At 40.7% G+C, this 17,583-nt stretch overlaps 1 protein-coding gene across 1 annotated transcript in view; it reads left to right on the top strand.

The window, feature by feature from the left end:
* Positions 1–17,583, top strand: part of lamc1 (laminin, gamma 1) — an 85,545-nt gene that overhangs the window by 3,528 nt on the left and 64,434 nt on the right. The window lies entirely within an intron of this gene.

The raw sequence follows: 17,583 nt of genomic DNA on the forward strand, positions 1-17,583 counted from the left end.
TAAATGGCATGAACACTACTGTGTTATCTGACATACAGGTCCCAAAATAATGGAAACACTTGAGTAAATGAGGGATACAACGTTGTTTAAAAGCAGGTGCTTCCACACAGGTGTTGTTCCTGAGTCAATTAAGCTATTAACATCCCATCATGCTTAGGGTCATGTATAAAAATGCTAGATGGGGCCATTATTTTGGCTACCATGGCTATGCCCCCATAGGATAACAATCCCCCCCATCCACAGGGCACGAGTGGTCACTGAATGGTTTGATGAGCATGAAAATGACATAAACCATATGCTATGGCCTCCTCAGTCACTAGATCTCAACCCAATTGAACACTTATGGGAGATTCTGGAGCTGTGCCTGAGACGGTGTTTTCCACCACCATCAACAAAACACCAAATGATGGAAGAGTTCCAGACTAGGCTTGGGCAAAATACCGATGGTATGATTTTGAATACCGTTTCTAAAAAATGTGTGTGTGTGCTACGCCACTGCTTTTAACTAAGTTAAGTATAACTATAGGAAAATGATATCAAACTCAGGGCTCCAGTTAACTTGCTAGCTAAGTGGCTTGATTTCAAGATCACGCTTCTTGGTTACAGCAGAGATATTCAATCCAATTTTCTGGTTGCATAAATTTTGTGCGTTTTTATGTTTAAGTAGAGCCACTTTGTGTGCACTTCCGGTAATACCGTATACCCTGGTATGGTACAGAAACGGTATGACAGTATGAAAATCTGCATACAGCCCAACCCTATATATCCAGACACTTGTAGAATCTATGCCACGGTGCATTAAAGCTGTTCTGGCTCGGGGTGGCCCAACGCCCTATTTAAGAAACTGTTTCTTTTATTTTTCCAGTCACCGGTACTTTCCAAGCTTATTATGTTGTTAATATTATTAAATGTTGACAGTATGTTCAAGGGGGGAAAAGTGAACAATTTCTGTACAGTCATATTCTCAACTTATTTCCTACATCCTGTCATTCGCAACATTAAACTTTTAATATCATTTTATTATTGACTTAGGCCTACTAATAGATTAAAGTCTCACAAGTGCACACAAGGCTGGCACGCTTGGCATGAATTGGCCTCTGTTAGTTTCCCATTATCACTAAATGCATAAGTTCACTGATTGTTCACATTATGTGAATCACTGTGGGGAGGTGACTAAGGGAGTGGGAAAGGAAGCTAAAAGCCACAATGGTGGTGTTCTTCTTTTTAAGGCAGGCAGTCCTCTTTACATTCTGTTTGCCAACCTTTGTTTGAAGGACACATCGACCTCCCTCGAAGTATGTTTGTTGCTAGTTGGCTTGTTGAGGTCAAATAAAATATTTTAATTCAAAATCTTGCTGTTTGTGCGGCTATGCATTTGATCTTATTCTTTAGAGAATGATTGGCCTAGATGCAGGGCTCGACATTAGCTCTTGTCCGTGACAATAAAATAAAAGTCAGACAAGAAGAATATAGATTTAAGTTGTCACAATGGAGAAGTAAAAAAAAACTCATCACAATATCAAACAATTACTCCAATCAGAATTGGATAAGAGAGGCCAACATTGGAGTAATATTCAAATCCATTATTTACTTAAATATAAAAGCCTACATGTCAAAGTGTAGGTGATATGCATATTGGCTACAGCCTCGTGTCCAAACAGATGCTGACATGAGGGAGGCGCCAGAAAATGTAACCAAACTTTTAATTACGTAAATATATGCTAAACGACAGTCATGTTTGACAGCGATAATAAAGGATAATTAACGTTTATAGGCTTGATTCTGCAAACATACTCGCGGCACGGTGTGTTCAGATCAAATGGTCACAAGACCGGAGAGTGAAGGACAGTGCCTGTTGCGCACCACACATCACCCACCTTGAATCTGAGTGGAGGTGGTCAGCATTTTGAAACTGTTTAACAATTTAACTTAGCTTTAGCTTTCTTCTGGAAAATGTGAAGTCCAAGATGGAAAAATGGGGCATTGTTGGGGCTGTGTTTCTGGACCTAAGGAAGGCTTTGGATACTGTTAACCATAAGATTCTCATCACAAAATTGTCCAAGTTCAACTTTCCTCCGAAGCCTTGAGATGGATGAAATCATACCTTGAAGGCAGAACTCAGTGTGTCAGAGTGAGCAATGAGCTGTCGCCCACTCTTAGCTATGATGTGGGCGTGCCCCAAGGGTCAATACTGGGGCCCCTCCTGTTCAGCCTGTACATTAATGATCTGCCTTCTGTCTGTACTGGGTCTGAAGTTCAAATGTATGCAGATGATACAGTGATATATGTGCATGCAAAGAGCTAACAACAAGCTGCACAAGAACTCACTACTGTAATGGTCCAGGTTACAAAGTGGCTCAGTGTCTCGTGTTTGCATCTCAATGTGAAAAAAACTCCATGTTTTTCACAACATGGGCAACAGATGCTACTGAGCCAGATGTCTATGTGTCAGGGGAGAAGCTCCAGGTGGTATCTGATTTTAAGTACCTTGGCATCATACTTGATTCCAACCTCTCTTTTTAAAAAGCATGTGAAATGTAATTCAAATAACCAAATTCAACCTAATTTCCGATGTAGTCAAACAATTTCATATAAAGAGGTAGAAAAACTGTTATTCAAATCTATGATACTCCCCCGCTTGCTGTACAACCTTAACCTATTCAGTCCATCTACCTATTCAGTCCACAGTGATGATGGCCCAATAGCCATCATCACTGTTACATGCTCAGAAAGCATGAGCTCCTGAGTTGGGATAATCTTGTGCAATACACCGACGCATGTCTTGTATTCAAGATCCTAAATGGCCTGGCTCCCCCTCCACTCAGTATTTTTGTTAAACAGAAAACCCAAACGTATGGCAGCAGATCCACAAGGTCTGCCATGAGAGGTGACTGTATAGTTCCCTTAAGGAAAAGCACTTTTAGTAAATCCGCTTTCTCAGAGAGCTTTCCATGTCTGGAATACACTGTCATCAGACACACATAACTGCACCACCTATCACACTTTCACAAAAAAATGGCTAAAGGTCAATCAGATTTGTGAACATAATCCCTAGCTGTGTATTGCCGCTTTCCATGTTGTCTGTAGCTTGTGAGGTGTGGAAACACTTTGTTGCTTTTATGGATTTTGTCTTGTTGCTTTTTGTTCTGTTGCTCTGCGTGTGCTCACTGCTCTATGATTGTCTATATTGTTTTTAATAACCTGCCCAGGGACTGCGGTTGAAAATTAGCCGACTGGCTAAAACCGGCACTTTTACTGAAACATTGATTAATGTGCACTGTCCCTGTAAAAAATATAAACTCAATTGTTAAAACTTCTTTTCAATAGGGGGTGCTGTTTGCACTTTGTAATAATTTCGTTCCCAAATTAAACTGCCTCGTACTCAATTCTTGCTCGTACAATATGCATATTATTATTACTATTGGATAGAAAACACTCTCTAGTTTCTAAAACCGTTTGAATTATATCTGTGAGTAAAACAGAACTGGAGCTAGAGCAATTTTCCTATGAGGATGTGAGTGCTGAATTCTGCTGGGTGTTCTGAGATCCGTTTATAAATCTGCCTGTCTTCTATTGGTTGAGATGCACTGCATACGCCTTCCCCTGGATGTCAGCGAATAGTGAGAATTGAAATGGTGTTTCTAGGCAGATCTGAGAGCTTATAAATGGCCTTGCAACGTGGTGTCCGTCCTTTGTCCTCTTCGCTCTGACGCAGAAAGGATCTCTGGCTGTCGTTCTAGAATGCTCCCGTTATAGCCCTTAGATATATCCGGCTCTGTTTTTATTCGATATAGGTGTTAAAGACATCATAATGTTGTTATATTAAACCGAGTTATATCAGTTTATATCATTATATTGCGATTTTCGGATATTTATTTATGCTGCGTTTTATGGAGTTGGGCACGTCTTTGCCACATGGCTAATGTTTACTGCTAATTCCAACGTTGAAGGCGACAATCTACAACCGAGCAACGATTCTTTTGGACTAAGGACACCTTGCCCAAGATTCTGATGGGAGTTCATCAAAAAGTAAGAACTATATATGATGTTAATTCGTTGTTCTGTTGAAAAATGTAGAACTCATATTCTGCCATTAATCTAGGTGCGGTCTCGCTTTAACGCACGCTGTATGTTGTAGTAACGTTAATTTTAAAAATCTAACACAGCGGTTGCATTAAGAACTAATGTATCTTTCATTTGCTGTCCAACCTGTATTTTTTAGTCAAGTTTATGATTAGTTACTGATTAGATTAGGTGCCTCTCCCAAGATTTCTCCCGACATATTGTTGGCAGCCTGGCTACTTTTCTCATTGTATAACCACGATTTGTGCCGCTAAATTTGCACATTTTCGAACAAACTCTATATGTATTGTGTAATATGATGTTATAGGACTGTCATCTGAAGAAGTTTGAGAAGGTTAGTGAAAAAATTAATATCTTTTGCTGGTTTATTCGTTATCGCTATTGTTGGCCTGAATCAATGCTGCTGTGTGGTTGGCTATTGTAGTAAGCTAATATAATGCTATATTGTGTTTTCGCTGTAAAACACTTAAAAAATCTGAAATATTGGCTGGATTCACAAGATCTTTGTCTTTCATTTGCTGTACGCTGTGTATTTTTCATAAATGTTTTATGATGAGTATTTGGGTAATTCACGTTGGTCTCTGTAGTTATTCTAGTTGCTTTGGTGAGAGTTGTGATGGTGGCTGCAATGGTAAACTATGATTTATACCTGAAATATGCACATTTTTCTAACAAAACATATGCTATACAATAAATATGTTATCAGACTGTCATCTGATGAAGTTGTTTCTTGGTTAGTGGCTATTTATATCTTTGTTTGGTCGAAATTGTGATAGCTACCTATGCAGGAAAAAAATGGTGGAGTAAAAAAAGTGGTGTCTTTTGCTATCGTGGTTAGCTAATAGATTTACATATTGTGTCTTCCCTGTAAAACATTTTAAAAATCAGAAATGATGGCTGGATTCACAAGATGTGTATCTTTCATCTGGTGTCTTGGACTTGTGATTTAATGATATTTAGATGCTAGTATTTACTTGTGACGCTATGCTAGGCTATGCTAGTCAGCTTTTTTACTGATGGGGGTGCTCCCGGATCCGGGATTGTGAGGAAGTAGAGGTTATTAACCTGCCTGTTTTATGTCATTTTATTAAGCATGTCTTACCTTGTTTCAAAGTAGTCTTGCCAAAATACGAACGACCATAGAAATGTTGAGAGAATTATTTAAACGCTTAATATGCCATTGAAACCAGCATATTTCTCATGTTTTATTGGTTTTCAAATCAACTTTATTTTATTGTCCAGCAGCAAAATGTATACTCCTATTTGTATTAGTAACCCATGCTAGTTGATACATCTTTAGATCTTGATCCCTCTTGAATTCTAACAGATTTTCATATCACATGAAACCGCTTGCGCTTTTGAGAACGGTGTTTTCCTGCTAATTGCATTTTGGAATATTGGGGCCTACAGCCATGTGCGCATTGTTGAGCTTATAATATGAAGAAAATAAACTTTGTCAACATTTTAAACTAAACAGACTGATCTGTTGCATCAGCCTCATTGTTTTTTACATTTTCTAATGTGCAGTGGTTGTATGAATTTTGGATCTGTCGTCCCAGAGTCTGTTTTGAACCGTAGACCTATTTTTAATCGGCCCAGGTATGACAGGACACCCTTTAGTTTGAGCCCTGGTTGTAATTGTAATGTTGCAATATTTTATAGGCTACCAATCATCCATCAAGAGAGCCTTAAATTGTATTTGTATTTTGAGGCAGGCTTGAATAGGCAAAGAAGCCAATAGGCAGAGTAGCCTACATGTTTGTTTTGATTCTCTATGGATAAAAAAAAAAGAAGATAGTAATGCATTTTATTTTGTAAAGCGATTCCATGCATCGTACAATGATGTAAAAATAGTGAGACCTTTTTTGGGGAGGGACAAGTGACTTGTGTGTTAATGGTAAGTCACTTAAAATAAAAGTATTGGTTAAATTACCATATTTATTTTGTTATGATTTAAGCTTTTGTTTGTATATATTCAAGGCTTGGATGACTTTAATCTCAGTATGCCCTTGAAGGGCTGGTTTGGGCAGGAAGAAGGCATGTCCCGACTTGACAACACAGCAGACATTTAACTAGAGGTTGAAGATGTTTCCTGTCTTTCTAATACAGTATCCTCCACTCTTGAATCCCTAGGCCTCAAATACATGATGATGCCTTACAAATAATGTTTGTATTGTAAGTTCAGGAAAGTTCATCCCCAGGCAAATTCTGTTCTCCAGTTTAGCCCACACTCAGTGCAGAAGAGAAATGAATATTCATGGTGTGCCCATCTCTGAGGGGAATTCTCTTCACCTATTCCCTGAAATGTCAGTCTCTATGAAGAATGTGAACAATGAGGGAGACATCCCCTAGAGGTTTCTGTTTCAAATGTACTTTTAAAGGCATTTGTTGAGATCCTTAAAGGAGAAGGGAAGCTTTTTACTAAATGGCATGGATTCTCCCTACTTAGGCTATTTAACAGTGCACAAATGGTTGCCAAGGTTGGTTACAATTTGTATTCCAAGAGGCAGCACCATGATTTAGTGAAGTAAAACTAACAAAGCAAACTGTTAAAACATTGTTCAATCTTTTACTCCTATGAACGTGCAGTGAACACCTGCAGGATATGAACAGTTCCGCCTATTATCCAGATAACAATCGTAAAATAGCTTATTAACCCAAGTTAGTGACTTTGATATGACTGAGGCATGTCCACTCAAAATAGCATTTAATTCCTACATATACTTCAAAGAGTTAAATTAATGCTACACACTTATAATATTGCTTTCAATGTACTACTGGCCAAATCTTCTGCTACTGAAGTTGTGCTTGAACTCTTTTGTATGTTCTATCCTCTGTAGGCCTACATCGGAAACCATTCACTATCAGGATGTGAAAAACTTCACCATAACTTATCCCTTTGTGATCTGGGAGGTGGTTAACGGCCAGAATAGCTTTGGCCAGCACACAGAAGTGGTTTCTCTATCCCAGAGATGAGATGGTGCGCAGCAGTGTGGGAAAGTCTTTCTCTGTCCCTTGAGGTTCCCAAGTCATAATTTTCCTTGTAGGCTTTCCCAAACACAATAAAAGACAGTCATTTTTTTTTTAAGACTGGCCAGCTGTTGCAAATTATACCAATCTGAAAGTGGTGGGGTATGGGGCGATGAGCCGTCATCCTATTGTTTTGCTGATGAATGAATTAGCTCAGCGTGGAAACCTTGTATTTCTAACGTCCTAGGTTTTTCTGATGGTCACATATGTGAATAAAAAAAAAATTGTTGGAAAGGCTAAGATACATTTAACAAAGGACGCAAATGATGAAATAACAAAGTGCAAATAAACTCCGAAACCAAATTATCTGAAGAGTCTCACAATGACAGCTCAAAGAGGCACTCGTTCGTTTATAAGCTATGCTGTAGTGGTTTCCTGTAGGGTGTATTAACTACATTCGGGTACCGTGTGTAGTCCGGCAGTGTCAATTATGCGTGTGCTTTGAATTTATGGTGACTTTGTGTGACGTAAATAAGATAGGCTAAAGGCTTCCATGTGGCAACTTGTTTGCATAATGTGCTATATTCTTTTTTTGCTAATATGATGCTGTGTATGTAGTGGAATTGCATTCGTGCCGACATTGGGAATTCGTTTTTTAATTTCCCGGGTCTTGTCATTGCATTTTCTGGGGAAATTTGAAGTGTTCCCAGATACCCATGTTAATCCCTACTGTTGTTATTTTCTCTTTATAATTTTTTTTAAGTAGAACAACAAATATGGCTTTTCTAGGGCACCTTTTTCAGGGTCAAGGAGGGCGATGGCGGATTTTTATTTTAGGCCGATATTCAATAGCCAGCAGCATACCACCCTGCATCCTACTGCTGGCTTGCTTCTGAAGCTAAGCAGGGTTGGTCCTGGTTGGTCCCTAGATGGGAGACCAGATGCTGCTGGAAGTGAGTTTGGAGGGCCAGTAGGAGGTACTTTCCTCAGGTCAAAAAAAATATCCCAATGCCCCAGGGCAGTGATTAGGGACATTGCCCTGTGTAGGGTGCAGTCTTTTGGATGGTACGTGAAACGGGTGTCCTGACTCTCTGTGGTCACTAAAGATCCCATGGCACTTATCGTAAAAGTAGGGGGTGTCAACCCCGGTGTCCTGGCTAAATTCCCAAGCTGTCCCTCATACCATCACGGTCACCTAATCATCCCCAGCTTACAATTGGCTTTTTCATCCCCCCGCCTCTCCCCTATAACTATTCCCCAGGTCATTGCTGTAAATGAGAATGTGTTCTCAGTCAACTTACCTGGTAAAATAAAATATGTCATTAAATGCTAACATTTCTGTGACATTTTCCAGACAGCCATGTATGCATTAATGGATCAATTTTAAAATCAAACAATACATTTTAATATTTACCAATCTTACTACATAACATTTTATTTGAATGGTAAATCTCTTGATTAACTGGGTAAATGAAGACTGCATAGGCCTACTCACGATACACGTGAATGCATATTCAATAGGAGTGTGCCTGCATTGAGTTATTGATCTTGTTTAGGCTGATCAGTGGAGTCTAGTGCTACAGATGACAATCTGTTTGCGTTCCATTTGGGACCTACACTGAGTGTACAAAACATTAAGAACACTTTCCTCATATTGCTTTGCACTCCCCGTTTTGCCCTCTGAACAGCCTCAGTTCGTTGGGCATGGATTCTACAAGGTGTCGAAAGCGTTTCACAGGGATGCTAGCCCATGTTGACTCCAATGCTTCCCACAGTTGTGTCAAGTTGGCTGGATCTCCTTTGGGGGGTGGACCATTCTTAATACACACAAGAAACTGTTGAGCGTGAAAAACACAGTAGCGTTGCCGTTCTTGAAACAAACTGGTGCCCTGGCACCTGCTACCATACCCCGTTCAAAGGCACTTATCTTTTGTCTTGCCCATTCACCCTCTGAGTGGCACACATTCACAATCCATGTCTCAAGGCTTAAAAATCATTCTTTAACCTGTCTCCTCCCCTTCATCTGCACTGATTTGAAGTGGATTTAACAAGTGACATCAATAAGGGATCATAGCTTTCACCTGGATTCACCTGGTCAGTCTGTCATGTAAAGAGCAGGTGTTCCTAATGTTTTGTACACTCAGTGTACGTAAAGGGTGGTCAACATCCTCCAGGAGAGCTAATGGGTGTGCAGCTTTTATTCCTCTAACAAACCACATTTTAGAAATTAGCTGGTAATCCAGACCTATATTGTGTTTTGAGGAGAGCTTGATCAAAAGCCTGCACACCCAGTAGTTCTCCAGACTGAGGGTTGACCACATGTGTTTTATACAGTTGCCCAAGCAAGAAGGCGTCGACAGAGATGATCGCCTCGCTTCACGTCCTTAGGAAACTATGCAGTATTTTTTTTTTAAATGTATTATTTCTTACATTGTTAGCCCAGAAAATCTTAAGTGTTATTACGTACAGCTGGGAAGAACTATATGGATATAAGAGCGACGTCAACTTACCAACATTATGACCAGGAATACGACTTTCCCGAGGCAGACCTCCACCCTGGACATTGGTTCTAATCCCAGAGGCCGACCCAAAACAGCGTCATCGCAGCAGCAGAGGCAGATGGAGCGGCCTCCTGGTCAGACTTAGAAGGCGAGCACACCATTCACTGCTTCCGAGCATATTACTCACCAATGTCCAGTCTCTAGACAACAAGGTGGATGAAATTAGGGAATGAGTTGCTTCACAGAGAGACATCAGAGATTGTAACATTCTCTGTTTCACGGAAACATGGCTCACTCGGGATATGTTGTCAGTCGGGTACAGCCACCGGGTTTCTATATCCGTCGTGCCGACAGAAACAAACATCTCTCTGGTAAGAAGAAGGGCGGGGGTGTATGCCTTATGATTACCGAGTCGTGGTGTGATCATAACAAAATCCAGGAATTCAAGTCCTTTTGTTCACCTGACCTAGAATTCCTTACAATCAAATTCCGATATCATCTTTCAAGAGAATTCTCTTAGATTATAGTCACAGCCGTGTATATTCCCCCTTCCCCCCCCAAGCAGATACCTCGACAGCCCTGAAAGAACTTCACTGCACTCTATTTAAACTGGAAACCATATATCCTGAGGCTGCATTTATTGTAGCTGGGCATTTTAACAAAGCTATTTGTTAATTCAATGGCTCAAACACGAGACGTATGTGGCAGGGTCTACAGATAAACACAGATTACAAAAAGAAAACCAGCCCCGTCACGGACATCAACATCTCGCTCCCAGACAAATTAAACAACTTACTTGTGTGATTTGAGGACAATACAGTGCCACCGATATGGCCCACTACCAAAGACTGTGTGCTCTCCTTCAACGTGGCCGACATAAGTAAAACATTTAAACATGTTAACCCTCGCAAGGCTGCAAGCCCATGCGGCATCCCTAGAGAAGTTAAGTTCCTCGGCGTACACATGACGGACAAACTGAAATGGTCCACCCACACAGACAGCGTGGTGAAGACGCAACAGCTCAGGAAATTTGGTTTGTCACCTAAAACCCTCACAAACTTCTACAGATGCGCAATCGAGAGCATCCTGTCGGGCTGTATCACCGCAAGGCTCTCCAGAGGGTAGTGCGGTCTGCGCAACTCATCACTGGGGGCAGACTACCTACCCTCCAGAACACCTACAGCACCTGATGTCACAGGAAGGCCAAAAAGATCATCAAGGACAATAACCACCCGAGCCACTGCCTGTTCACCCCGCTATCATCCAGATGGCGAGGTCAGTACAGGTGCGTCAAAGCTGAGACCGAGAGACTGAAAGACAGGTTTTTATTTCAAGGCCATCAGACTGCCATCACTAACATAGAGGCTGCTGCCAACATACAGACTCAGACTCAAATCACTGGCCACTTAAATAAATGTATTTTATAATGTTATCACGAGTCACTTTAATGTCACTTTAAATAATGTTTACATATCCTACATTACTCATGTATATGCTGTATTGTATACTATCTGTTGCATCTTGCCTATGGCCATCGCGCATCCATATATTTATATGTACGTATTCTTATTCCATTCTCTTACATTGTGTGTGTATGAAGTAGTCATTTTGAATTTGTTAGTGCAGTAATATCTAACAAGTAATCTGTCGGAACGAGAAGCACAAGCATTTCGCTACTCGCATTAATATCTGCTAACCATGTGTATGTGACCAATATAATTTGATTTGATAACGGTGTGTTTTATACAGTTGCACACTACTTTGTGTTGTATTATGTGCCTTGCACAACGACAGGAGTACATGGGATCAAAGAGCCACCTCCCAGTGTCTAACGCATTACATATACTTTTTTTTATGCAGTTGAAGTCGGAAGTTTACATACACTTAGGTTGGAGTCATTAAAACTCGTTTTTTAACCACTCCACAAATTTCTTGTTAACTAACTATAGTTTTGGCAAGTCGGTTAGGACATCTACTTTGCATGACACTAGTAATGTTTCCAACAATTGTTTACAGACAGATTATTTCACTTATAATTCACTGTATCACAATTCCACTGGGTCAGAAGTTTACATACGCTAAGTTGACTGTGCCTTTAAACAGCTTTGAAAATTCCAGAAAATTATGTCATGGCTTTAGAAGCGTCTGTTAGGCAAATTGACATCATTTGAGTCAATTGGAGGTGTACCTGTGGATGTATTTCAAGGCCTACCTTCAAACTCAGTGCCTCTGCTTGACATTATGGGAAAATCAAAAGAAATCAGCTAAGATCCCAGGGGAAACAATTGTAGACCTCCACAAGTCTGCTTCAACCTTGGGAGCAATTTCCAAGTGCCTGAAGGTACCACGTTCATCTGTACAAACAATAGTACGCAAGTATAAACACCATGGGACCACGCAGCCGTCATACCGCTCAGGAAGGAGACGCGTTCTGTCTCCTAGAGATGAACGTACGTTGGTGCAAGAAATGCAAATCAATCCCAGAACAACAGCAAAGGACCCTGTGAAGATGTTGGATGAAACGGGTTCAAAGTATCTATATCCACAGTAAAACGAGTCCTATATCGACATTACCTGAACGGCCGAACAGCAAGGAAGAAGCCACTGCTCCAAAACAGCCATAAAAAAGCCAGACTACGGTTTGCAACTGCACAAGGGGGACAAAGATCATACTTTTTGGAGAAATGTCCTCTGGTCTGATGAAACAAAAATAGAACTGTTTAGCCATAATGACCATCGTTATGTTTGGAGGAAAAAGGGGGAGGCTTGCAAGTCGAAGAACACCATCCCAACCGTGAAGCACGGGGGTGGCAGCATCATGTTGTGGGGGTGCTTTGCTGCAGGAGGGACTGGTGCACTTCACAAAATAGATGGAATCGTGGGGAAGGAAAATTGTGGATATATTGAAGCAACATCTCAAGACATCAGTCAGGAAGTTAAAGCTTGGTCGCAAATGGGTCTTCCAAATGGACAATGACCCCAAGCATACTTCCAACGTTGTGGGAAAATGGCTCAAGGACAACAAAGTCGAGGTATTGGAGTGGCCATCACAAAGCCCTGACCTCAATTATAAGGAAATATGTGGGCAGAACTGAAAAAGCATGTGCGAGCAAGGAGACCTACAAACCTGACTCAGTTACACCAGCTCTGTCAGGAGGAATGGGCCAAAATTCACCGAACTTATTGTGGGAAGCTTGTGGAAGGCTACCCAAAACGTTTGACCCAAGTTAAACAATTTAAAGGCAATGCTACCAAATACTAATTGAGTGCATGTAAACTTCTGACCCACTGGGAATGAGATGAAAGGATAAAAGCTGAATTAAATCATTCACTCTTCTATTATTCTGACATTTCACATTCTTAAAATAAATAGGTGATCCTAACTGCCCCAAGACAGGGAATTTTTACTAGGATTAAATGTCAGGTATTGTGAAACTGAGTTTAAATGTATTTGGCTAAGGTTCCGACTTCAACTGTACGTGCAGAGACGCCGCCAATTGTTGGTCATGGAAATTTGGTGAAAATTCTGTCTATTTAATCATAGGTGTTAGGTATTTAAAACAGGTGTAGAGTTTATATTTTGTGCATGTTAGACAGGACTGGGCTTAGGCTTTGTGGGCCTCTCGCAAAGCTGCCTAGATGTAGAGCAGCCTATTTGAAAATTGTATTTTTATTTTGAACAATTTTATTATGATATGGTTGTGCTGGATTTATCCAGCTCAGCAAAGAACACTTGGGTTTTCACAGACAAAAGTTAAGCCAGAGGTATAATCAGATTCACAGCTCTGACTTCCCTTGTCTGCCTGGCCAAATATAATCTCTTCCTGTGGAACAAGGCCATTACTTCACTTTGTTGTGACATTCCCTCCTTTTTGTTTATTTTTATTTAACCTTTATTTAACTAGGCAAGTCAGTTAAGAACAAATTCTTATTTACAATGACAGCCTACGCCGCCCGGCGCTGGGCCAATTGTGCGCCGCCCTATGGAACTCCCAATCACGGCTGGATGTGATACAGCCTGGATTCGAACCAGGGACTGTAGTGATGCCTCATGCAGTGCCTTAGCCCCACTCGGGAACCAAAGAGGACCACTGGACTTCAGTGGCTGATCACTGATATGGTCTTAGTTCCTACTAGTTAATTTCACATGGATTTCAGTCTTCGTAAATCGAAATTTCTAGTATTTTCTGTCCATTAGGCAAAATATTGTGCTTCTTGCAACAACAAAAAATCCAGTGAGCTGGCTAGCCTTTGCTTTAACTGTACTGTTATGTTGTTAGTGCAAGTAGTTGAAGTACTCCTGATTTATTATTCATTTATAGCTTAGATATTAGGCCTATTTCATTCAAGTTTTTGGATGCGCTTGCATTTGTATTTGACTTGACCACCCTTGGTGAGCAAATCACTGGTCAGTGTCACTTAGTTCTTTTTAAATATTGTCAACCAGGAATAACTTTACCAAGGACACATTATTAAAGCAAAAATGCAGCCGTTTTAGGATTTCCACCTGTGGCAGTTTAAACTTGTAACTGAATAAACCCTCTCTCTATCAAAGGTGCCTCTAGAGTCTCTGACGACGAAAGAGTCCTATCTTTAGATTCGAGGCATGGGTGACCGCTCCCCACCTTCCCCTCCTAAAGTCATACAACCTCACAAAACCCCTTTGTCTCTTTTCTTTACCTGGAGAGGGGTTATTCAGTTGCTGGATTAGCCTTTTTGTTTGGTCATTCCTATCCGTCTGACCACATCGTCCCCTCTATCCCGCCAATCCTCCTCTTTTGAGTTTATTTGAGTTTATTTTATTTTTACAGGGACAGTGCACATTAATCAACGTTTCAGTAAAAGTGCCGGTTTTAGCCAGCCGGCTAATTTTCAACCGCAGTCCCTGGGCAGGTTATTAAAAACAATTACAATATAGACAATAGCAGCATGGAACAAGACGTAGCATACAGACAGAGCAACATAGAACAAAAAGCAGCAAGACAAAATTCATAAAAGCAACAAAGTGTTTCCACACCTCACAAGTTACAGACAACAGACATGGAAAGCGGCAACACACAGCTAGGGACCATGTTCACAAATCTGATTGACCTTTAGCCATGTCTTCAAGCATTTTGTGAAAGTGTGATATGTGGTGCAGTTATGTGTGTCTGATGGCAGTGTATTCCAGACATGGGAAGCTCTCACAGAGAAAGCGGATTTACTAAAGGTGCTTTTCCTTAGGGGAACTATACAGTCACCTCTCATGGCAGACCTTGTAGATCTGCTGCCATATGTTTGGGTTTTCTGTTTAACAAAAATACTGAGTGGAGGGGGAGCCAAGCCATTTAGGATCTTGAATACAAGACATGCGTCGGTGTATTGCACAAGATTTTCCCAACTCAGGAGCTCATGCTTTCTGAGGATGTGACAGTGATGATGGCTATTGGGCTTCCTATCAAGCACTTTGAGAGCCTGTTTGTAGACAGACTGAATAGGTCTTACTGTTGTACAGCAAGCTTGGGCCCAACTAGTCAAGCAGTATGTTAAGTGAGGGAGTATCATAGATTTGAAGTACAGTTTTGCTACCTCTGTAGTCAAACAATTTCGTATAAATCGGAAATTAGCTAGGTTGAATTTGGTTATTTGAATTACCTTTTTCACATGCTTTTTAAAAGAGAGGTTGGAATCAAGTATGATGCCAAGGTACTTAAAATCAGATACCACCTGGAGCTTCTCCCCTGACACATAGACATCTGGCTCAGTAGCATCTGTTGCCCTCTTTGTGAAGAACATGCAAACAGTTTTTTTCACATTGAGATGCAAACACGAGTCACTGAGCCACTTTGTAACCTGGACCATTACAGTAGTGAGTTCTTGTGCAGCTTGTTGTTTGCTCTTTGCATGCACATATATCACTGTATCATCTGCATACATTTGAACTTCAGACCCAGTACAGACAGAAGGCAGATCATTAATGTACAGGCTGAACAGGAGGGGCCCCAGTATTGACCCTTGGGGCACACCCACATCATAGCTAAGAGTGGGCGACAGCTCATTGCTCACTCTGACACACTGAGTTCTGCCTTCAAGGTATGATTTCTCTCCTGGCTCTCTCTGTTCCTTTATTTACCTGCATGTCTTTAAATCTTATAGGGAAAGTCTCTTACGCACAGCCCTCAAGACAGAACCTTATCTTTTTGGAGACTTTACACTCAATATTCATTCTGTGATTGGGGATCCCTAAAAAGCTTAACTACAGCCTGTTTGCTGTCCAGTCATCCGTGTTTACTTTGAAGTTGAAACATTCTTGCTGCTCTGAGCTAATTATAAGGGCAGTGGTAAGTTTAGGGGCAGTCCTTTGCACTACCAAAGCGCAGCAAGAGGTGCTTTGATATCACTGGGGTGTTGTCAACAAACCCCATCCACCCGTTGGAAACAATGAGTTGTTCCTGCTAAGGTAGGCTGACAGCCGTTAGGTCAAACTTTTCTAGTTTGAGAGAAAAAGAGCTAGGAAGGATACCTGTATCTTTGTAGTGACTGAGTGTATTAATACACCATCTAAAGTGTAATTAATAACTTCACCATGCTCAAAGGGATATTTTATGTCTGTTATTTTTTTTAAATGACCCATCTAACAAAAGATGCCTTTATTTGCGAGGCATTTGAAAACCTTCCTGGTCTTTGGGGTTTAAAATTCACTGCTCGACTGAGTGACCCTACAGATAATTGTATGTGTAGGGTACAGAGATAAGGTAGTCATTCAAATCATGTTGAACACTACTATTACACACTGTGTGTCCATGTAACTTATGTGACTTATTAATTATGTGCGCATTTTTACTCCTGAATTTATTTACTCTTGCCGTAACAAGGGGGTTGTTTGACATTATGGGGTGTTATGTGTGTAGGCCAGTTACGCACAATCTCAATTTAATCAAATTAAAATGTGGGCTGTAACACGGTGGAATAAGTCAAGGGGCATGAATACTTTCTGAAGGCACTGTATGTCAAAAATATTAATTCAAATAGCCATAATCAAGTGGCAAGGATCAGATAATAAAATGCTTTGAAGTCTGTGGCCGCAGCTATAATTACGTTGGTTGGGTCTGATTTGCGGGAAATTTGGCCTGCGCACTTTCACATAAGAGGTGTGGCCACTTGTCTCTCCTCCTAATAGTGGTTTTTCACAGGTGACGACAAGATGCGAGAATGGGAAAGGGTGTGTGAACAGGGCAGGATCAAAGTTGGGGAAAGCTGAACTTCGTGCAAATACTCTGCGACATCGCGGTGCTATTGACCAGTCGAAGCTTCCAGCCCCTACTGGATTGGTTGTTTATACCTAGCCTGCTTGCTAGCACCAACATGAGCGTGGAAATCCCCTGTAATGACCCCACAACAAACATGGACAACATTAAGGAGCGAACTAAAATAAGTTTCATGAAAGACTATGCTGTTAACCGCAAACAGACTACAAAAAAGTTTGACCAGCCAAAAGGAAGTTGGATGAAGATTGTGGACCAGGAGAGTTTAGGTACTTCGGGAACTGATGGACGGACCTTAACAATAGTGCACTCAAAGCTGGTAGGCTAGCTAGAACTCAAAACTAACGTTAGTTTAGCAGCATTTACTAGCTATTCCTCTGTTATAAATTATACTAGTCATCTAACATTAATCATACTATGTTCCAGCAAAGCATTACATATTTTAATGGCTTAATGTAGAAAGCTAGCTTGCCGAGCTAGCTAGCAAAGCCTAAAATTGACATTTTGGTCAACCAGCCACTGTGGCAGCCATGCAGATTTTTTTACCAGCCAAATTATAATTTTTTTGTTACAATTAAACCAACAAAACAGGAAAAAAACTGACTGATTATGCTTTAATGTGTCTAAAAGTAAGAAGTGATGTATTGTTTAAAATTTTAACCAAAATATCACAAATGAGACAAACATTATTCATCTGCCCCTTTAAGGGTGGGAGGTTACCATGGCAACGTGACCCGTCATGTTTGTGCCCGTGAGATTGAGTCTGACTAGTAGAAGCATTGTCT

The sequence above is a fragment of the Salvelinus namaycush genome, chromosome 25 (genome assembly GCF_016432855.1).
Source record: "Salvelinus namaycush isolate Seneca chromosome 25, SaNama_1.0, whole genome shotgun sequence".
NCBI classification, from domain to species: Eukaryota; Metazoa; Chordata; class Actinopteri; order Salmoniformes; family Salmonidae; genus Salvelinus; species Salvelinus namaycush.